Source organism: Odocoileus virginianus, chromosome 7, assembly GCF_023699985.2.
Source record: "Odocoileus virginianus isolate 20LAN1187 ecotype Illinois chromosome 7, Ovbor_1.2, whole genome shotgun sequence".
Taxonomy (NCBI): domain Eukaryota; kingdom Metazoa; phylum Chordata; class Mammalia; order Artiodactyla; family Cervidae; genus Odocoileus; species Odocoileus virginianus.
The window spans coordinates 44,106,875-44,115,627 of record NC_069680.1 but is presented as its reverse complement, the minus strand read 5'-3'; positions in this window follow the sequence as shown (position 1 = coordinate 44,115,627).

Genomic DNA, 8,753 nt, shown 5'->3' with positions numbered 1-8,753 from the left:
AGGTCTCCCACAGATTCTCTACCATTTGAACTACCCGGAAAGCCCCGTGTATATTTTAAAGATAAAATGTATTGTGATTTCATCTTACAAATTCAGATTTACCAAAATTTTACCTAACCTAATTGATCCTATATCTCTGTTTCTTTTCTCCTGAATTGACTAAATCGTTTCTAAGTGATCCCAGTGTACATATGTTCTATTCCACAATACACTAAGAAGTCTCAGAATAACAAAACAGTTAAAAATGACTGCTTATTTGCTGTTCTTTTGTCCACAATATATATCCTTTTAAAAAGTTGAATTACAATGTGTTAAAAAAATCACTTGGAATACTTCTCTATGTGGTTTTAGCCTTTATCCCATACACACACACACACACACACACACACACACACACATATAGGTTCATTTTCCTTGTTTTGATTTACTTTCTTCTTTTTTTTTACTTTTTTATTCTAACATTTTATTATGAACATCATTAAACATAGAGTTCAGAGAATTTTCCAACAAATGCTAATGTACTCACCACCTAGATTCTACAGTTAACATTTTACTATGTTTGCTTTGTCACATTTTAGCCATCAACTTCTGGATCTACCCATCAGTTTATCTTATTTTGTTGCTGTTGTTGTTTAAGAAGATAATCAGTATGATTAATCGATAAAACATTTCAACATATGTATTGTTTTAACTTAGTCAGACCTTGTTTACAAGGAAAAGATGGTATGCCTGCTCCAGTAGTTTTCTTCTGTCTAGATCTAATAAATCTGCTCTGTTTAGTATCCACAAAGTTGAAATGGTGTTACTTGTGTGTTCTCTAGGTGTCATCTGAATGACCCACCCAGACTCCTTCACCCTCTGCCACTGGACAATTCCAGCTCTCAGGAATCAAGATAGCATGACAACCTTTTAATTCCATGGGCCTATAGAAGTAAACCCCACCCTGCCCCATATTTTAAAAAAATTCTTGGTAAGGTTTATATTCCCTTGGCTTCCTTGCCTCACACCTTCTACTACTGCATAAGTTACCTCTGTGTTTTTCTGAAATGAAAAAAAAATGTTAGTTGCCCTGTTGTGTCCAACTCTTTGTGACCCCATGGACTGTAGCCTGCCAGGCTTCTCTACCCATGGGATTCTCCAGGCAAGAATACTAGAGTGGGTAGCCATGCCCTTCTCCAGGGGATCTTCCTGACCCGGGGATTGAGCCCTGGTCTCCTGTGTTGCAGTCTGATTCTTTACCACCTGAGCCACGAGGGAAGCCTGAGATTTTTTTTTACCTCCACTCAAATATAGACTATACAAAGAACATAGAATCTGAATTTCAGCCTTCAGTGGCCCTACAGAACTTCAAATGCACACCTGCCTTACAGGGCTGTCCTGCCAACCTGCCAGAAGAGAATCTTTGCTCTTATACATAGTGATTCATCAACATGTGTCATCTTTCGCCTGTTCTTGCCTCATGCTTGGGGAAGACTATGGAGCAGAGTGTCATCACAGAGGTATCCTCACTGTCTGAGACAGGAATGCAGGGAATTTAAAGCCTTCCTGTTCTCAGTGAGTGCACGCAGTGTACTGTTAATAGTCACGTAAGTATTATTACATGGAGGAGAACAACAGAATGTGAAAGACTAGAGATCTCTTCAAGAAAATTAGAGATACCAAGGAAACATTTCATGCAAAGATGGGCTCAATAAAGGACAGAAATTGTATGGACCTAACAAAAGCAGAAGATATTCAGAAAGGTGGCAAGAATACACAGAAGAACTGTACAGAAAAGATCTTCAAGACCCAGATAATCACGATGGTGTGATCACTCACCTAGACATCCTGTTAAAGTCAAGTGGGCCTTAGGAAGCATCACTATGAACAAAGCTAGTGGAGATGATGGAATTCCAGTTGAGCTGTTTTAAATCCTATAAGAGAATGCTGTGAAAGTGCTGCACTCGATATGTCAGCAAATTTGGAAAACTCAACAGTGGCCCCAGGACTGGAAAAGGTCAGTTTTCATTCCAATACCAAAGAAAGGCAATGCCAAAGAATGCTCAAACTACCACATAATTGCACTCATCTCACACGCTAGTAAAGTAATGCTCAAAATTCTCCAAGCCAGTCTTCAGCAATACGTGAACCGTGAACTTCCAGATGTTCAAGCTGGTTTTAGAAAAGGCAGAGGAACCACAGATCAAATAGCCAACATCTGCTGGATCATCAAAAAAGCAGAGTTCCAGAAAAACATCTATTTCTGCTTTATTGACTATGCCAAAGCCTTTGACTGTGTGGATCACAATAAACTGTGGAAAATTCTGAAAGAGATGGGAATACCAGACCACCTGACCTGCCTATTGAGAAGCCTGTATGCAGCTCAGGAAGCAACAGTTAGAACTGGACATGGAACAACAGACTGGTTCCAAATAGAAAAAGGAGTATGTCAAGGCTGTATATTGTCACCCTGCTTATTTAACTTACATGCAGAGTACATCATGAGAAACACTGGGCTGGAAGAAGCACAAGCTGGAATCAAGATTGCCAGGAGAAGTATCAATAACCTCAGATAGGCAGATGATACCACCCTTATGGCAGAAAATAAAGAAGAACTAAAGAGCCTCTTGATGAAAGTGAAAGAGAAGAGTGAAAAAGTTGGCTTATAGCTCAACATTCAGAAAACTAAGATCATGGCATCCAGTCCTATCACTTCATGAGAAATAGATGGGGAAACAGTGGAAACAGTGTCAGACTTTATTTTGGGGGCTCCAAAATCACTGTAGATGGTGACTGCAGCCATGAAATTAAAAGACGCTTACTCCTTGGAAGGAAAGTTATGACCAACCTAGACAGCATATTAAAGAGCAGACATTACTTTGTCAACAAAGGTCCGTGTACTCAAGGCTGTGGTTTTTCCAGTGGTCATGTATGGATGTGAGAATTGTATTATAAAGAAAGCTGAGTGCTGAAGAATTGATGCTTTTGAAGTGTGGTGTTGGAGAAGACTCTTGCGAGTCCCTTGGACTTCAAGGAGATCCAACCAGTTCGTCCTAAAGGAGATCAGTCCTGTGTGTTCATTGGAAGGACTGATGTTGAAGCTGAAACTCCAATACTTTGGCCACCTGGTGCAAAGAGCTGACTCATTTGAAAAGACCCTGATGCTGGGAAAGATTGAAGGCAGGATGAAAGGGGACGACAGAGGATGAGAGGGTTGGATGGCATCACCGACTCAATGGACATGAGTTTGCATGAACTCCGGGAGTTGGTGGTGGACAGGGAGGCCTGGTGTGCTGCGGTTCATGGGGTCGCAAAGAGAATCGACTGAGTGACTAAACTGAATTGAAAGTATTATTATGAAGTTGTAAGTGGGTACATGTGTGTGGTGACCTGACCCTCCTGTGTATGTGACAGAAATATGTTACTGATAATTGTCAGGCATTTTCCCTTTTTCCTGGATCCTTTTCCCTTAAGCTGTTTTGATCAGTGAGCGTGAGTGGAAGGAAGAGCTCAGTCTGCTTCTCCATCCCTGTCCCACTGGTATCACGTGTGTTTTCATGTGGGTTTTATTCATTCCAGGATGGTCCAGATCCCCTTCAGTCTGCCTAAGTTTAGGAAGGTCTGCAAGCATAATTATGGCCCACTGCAAAGTCTCTTGGGGGCCTTGTTAAGGGCTGGGGGAGCGGGAGGGCTTGCTTCCTGTTAGCTCTCAGTGCAGACATCACTAACATCATTTCATGACCAGCAATCTGTTTTATTGCAAAGAGATACCTGGACACTTCTGTGCTGAATTCCGTTGCAGACCCTCCTTGCAGCCTCCTCACGAGACAAGGTAGAGATGTGCGCTAGAAGAGGAATCCTGATGCAGGTGCTCTTTTACTGTAAGCCCTGCCTCTCCTACGGACTGCCATGTCAGATGGGAGGACTCTAGTAGACAGGAACACTTCTGAGCAGAAGATATTTCCTGCAGTTTCCCAGTTCTAACCAAACCAAGAAAGAGAGGGTCGTATCAAAGGCATCACAACTCTAATAAGATTTCGTATTTTCTAACATCTAGTAGATTGGCTTCTCGTGATCACCAGGAAGACCTATAACACAGATTGATGGACCCCACCCCAGATTTTGAGTCAGTAGGTCTAGCATGGGGCCTGAGAATCTCCGCTTTTAATAAGTTCCTTGGTGATGCTGATGATCCTGGTCAGGGGACCACACTGAGAACAGTTGATTTAGTGAAAAGCAAATTTCACAGTAATGACAATTTCATAGTGAAGAAATAACCCCTAGACTGAATCAATAACACAAAAATGACCATTTTTGAATAGCTGCTGCTTCTTCCCATTTGGATTTAATTAACATAGCCTGAAAGGATCAAAGACTAGCCCGATGCCTGTTTCCCCTCCTGACCCAGGTCTTTGTTCTCTGGTGAACAGTCTGTAAGTGTCCCCTGAGAAATTGTCACTACATTAGAAAGTGCTATGCAAGTTTTATCTCCTTTGGAATTAAGATAGCTTTCCCATTCATTGTTTTAAGAGCGCTGCTGCTCTTACTAAGGAAGCTTTGTAATAGGACATTTAAGAAATGTGCTTCTTATGAAAGATTCTCAATATCACTAATAGAGAAGTGCAAATCAAAACTATGAGGTACCACTTCACACCAGTCAGGATGGCTGTCATTAAAATGTCTGCAAATGACAAATGCTGGAGAGGATGTGAGGAAAAGGGAACCCTCTTACACTGTTGGTGGGAATGTAAGTTGGTACAGCCACTGTGGAAAACAGTATGGAGGTTCCCTAGGAAACTTAAAAATAGAATTACCCTGTGATTCAGCAATCCACCTCCTGGGAATACACCTGGATAAAACTATAATCCAAAAAGATACTTACACCCCTGTGGTCATAGCAGAAGTATTCACAATAGCCAAAACATGGAAACAACCTAAATGTCCATTAAAAGATGAATGGGTAAGGATGTGGTACATATATACAATGGAATACTACTGAGTCATAAAAAAGAATGAAATAATGCCATTTATAGCAACACAAATGCAACTAGGGATTATCATACTAAGTGAAGTAAGTCAGAAAGAGACATGCAGATATCATATGATATCAGTTATATGTGGAATCTAAAATCCAAATGAACCTATCTACAAAACAGAAACAGACAGACAGACAGGGAGAACAGATTTGTGGTTGCCAAGGGTGGGGGAGCAGAGGAAGAGGGATGGACTGGTATTTGGGGGTTGGCAGATGCAAAATATTACATTCGGAATGGATAAACAACTAAGTCCTACTGCATAGAATAGGGAACTATGTTGAATATCCTATGATAAACCATAATGGAAAAGAATATAAAAAAAAGAGTGTATATGTATCTATATGTATAACTAAGTCACTTTGCTGTATTGAAGAGATTGGCACAACATTGTAGATCAACTACAATTTAAAAAATAGAAAGAAATGTGCCTCTGCATATTCTGTTTTTTTAAATGAAGTATAGTTGATTTACAATTTGTGTTAATTTCAGGTATATAGCAAATTGATTCAATTATATATATATGTATAGTTCCATGTAAATAGCTATATTCTTTTTCAGATTCTTTTCCATTATAGTTTGTTACAAGGTATTGAATTATAGTTCCCTGAGCTGCACAGGAAGTTCTTGCTATTTGTCTATTTTACATGGTAGTGTGTGTCTGTTAATCCCATATTCCCAATTTATCCCACCCTCCTGCCCCTTTGGTACCATAAGTTTGTTTTCTATGTCTGTTAGTGTTTTGGTTTTGTAAATAAGTTCATTTGTACTATTTTGTAGATTCCACATATAAGTGATACCATATAATCAATCAAGCCTGTGTAATGTAAATGTTCATAAAAATCCCTGCACGATGGGGTTCAGAGAGGATTCAGCTTAGGCAATATGGGAAGATGGTATACCAGGAGAGAGTGTGCAATCTCCATGCCACTCTCCCCCACACATCGTCCTGTGCATCTTCTCCATTTGGCTTTTCCTGAGCTGCATCCTTTAGAACAACCTGGCAGTAATAAGTAAAACACTTCCCTGGGTTCTGTGAGTGGTTCTAGTGAATTATCAAAACTGAGGAAGGGTTTATGGGAACTCCTGAATGGGTAGCTAAGTCAGACAGAAGTAAAAATAAATTGGGGACCGACTACTTGTAAGTGGTGACTAAAGAGAGGATAATCTAATTGGATTGCACCCTAGACTTGTGGGGACTGATGCTAACTCTAGGTAGTTAGCATTAGAACAGAGTAGAATTGTTGGACAACCATTTGGTATTCAGAGAATCTGAGAGATGTAGAGTTGGTGTCAGATTTGATTTATCTGATGGGGGAAAAGACCTATAATAACTGCAGGAATGTTGTAACCAAAAAAGGAAACAAATATGGCAGGGAGATGCCAGTTTGAAGGAAATGAAACCGAAAACTTTAAACTGTCTGAGGGGGAAGTTGTGAGTTGCAGCTTTTTCATGCTACCTCTCTGTGGGGTCAAAGTGGCTTATTGTAATAGTACTGGAACTTAGAATATGCAGCACTGTGGAATGAGGACCAGACCTAGAGCTAGGTGGCCTGTGGAAATAGGCTATGTGGTGACCCACTTGCTCTCATCCTCTGGGCCTCAGTTTCTTATCACTATAACAAAAGAAGTTATTAGGGGAAATTTCATGATCCTTTAGAGCTTACAATTCCTGAAAATATAACCTGGAACCATATTTGTAGCCCTGATTCTGAAAGGCCTTGCTTTGGAAACTTCATTTTCTTTGGCCTTTTTTGCCCCCATCAAGAGAATGGACAATACCTCTGTCCTCTTCCTAAAGCACAGAAGAGACAGTGGATACAGCAGTACCTGTGTTCTTCTACAAATATGAACCTGCCTTCATGTGCTTTTTTCTTATTTCCTAGTGTTTCTTACTTAAGAAGAGCTAAAATTTCCTTGTTCATCAGAAGAGTTTCAGTTGCCTAAGGACCCACTGATTCTCATCTCTGCTTGAGAAAACGGGCTAAGCCTCAGCCCTTTAACCTGTTGGCTTAACCTGTTGGATAACATACAAGAGTTCCTGCCAGGCTCATGAGCCTCTTCTTTTATTAAAGATCACACATATGATTCTAAACTCTTTGCCTTCAGTGTCAACTTAAAAGATAATCACAACCTAAAAGTTGAGAGTCATGTTTCATTCGGTAGGAATTTTAGGATGTCAAGACTGGGAGAAGGCATCTCAAGTAATCCTGAGAGAACTGCTCCAAGGAGGTGGGGGTGGAGAGTCAGGTTATATAGAAGTTCGCAACAAAGGAGCAAATAATCTGAACATCAAAAGATTATTGTCAAGGAAAATCAGATAGATCAGGCTCCCAGGTGACTCAGTTGGCAAAGAGTCTCCCTGCAGTGTGCAGACCCAGGTTTGATCCCTGGTGGGGAAGATCCCCTGCAGAAGGAAATGGCAACCCACTCCAGTATTTTTGCCTGGAGAATTCCATGGACAGAGGAGCCTGGTGGGTTACAGTTCATGGGGTCACAAAGAGTCAGACACAACTGAGTGACTAACACTTTCACTTTCAGATAGCTCAAGTTAAGGAATTTACTGCTTTTCTATGTATGGGAAGATGCAGGAGTCTGGGCTCACTGAAATTACTCCTTTCATATGCATCTCAGCTATCTGGGGCCAGTTTCCTGTGTTTTTTTTTTTTTTTTACAGCTTGAGTTCCTCAGTGCTCACCATAGGGATTGGCTGCAGCCTGATGGCTGCCATATTGGACAGGTATTGTTCTCCTTCCTGATTGTGCCTAGGGCTCAGAAATTTACATTTTGAGGGCAGGTTTCACTGATGACTGTGACATACTTGTTTACTGATATGGCAGGAAATACTCCATTTCTCATCAAAAAACTTAAACGTAATTAAAGCACCCATGAACAAAAAATGCCATTTTTATCAAATCAATTAATATTTTCATTTTTGATCATATATGTTTTCTCTGCATTTAAACAGTTGTGTATATAATCTGTAGTTACTGAATACCTTGACTTTTGGAGAATGATTACAGAAAACTTTCCCAGATCCCCAAATACCGTTCTGTCACGAAATTTATAATGCATGTCAGTGGCCCTCAACCTTTTGGCACCACAGACCAGTGGAAGAAAAGTTTTCCATGGATGGAGGGGGCAGGATGGTTCAGGCGGTAATGCAAATGATGGTGAGCTGCTCACCTTCTGCTGTGGGGCCCAATTCCTAATGTATGTGATGAAAAGGAGAGAGACTTGTTCATGCTGGGGCTTGAGTTGGGAACTAGGCTCATGTTAGTGATGGCATCTTAGTTGTTATCTGTCCAACTACTACACATTCATGTAGATTTCTAATAAGCTCTGAGTAGGTCTTGATCATCTGGCTGCCCCTTCCCTGGGGAATTTGAAATTAAGATCTAAGTACTTCAGCTCAAGTGTCTCCTTGAAGATACACCTCTGTGCAGAAAAGAGTTAACAGGTTTGAGACTGTTTTTAGAAAAGCCTACTTGATGGTTGGTTTCTGGGAACACTATTTTCTGATACAAATAGCTTCACTGTGCCTAAACTGTACAAACACTATGGTTTATGGCAACTTCGTGCTATCCTCCTGAGAGTCTGGAATTTGGGTACATACTGGATAGACGGTGCCTATGTTGCCAACATCCTTGAGAAGCCTTGGGTGCTAGGTCTCTAGTGAGCTTTTCTGGTAGACAAGAACTTGACATGTGTTGTCATAATTTGATGCGGCAGGAATTAAGC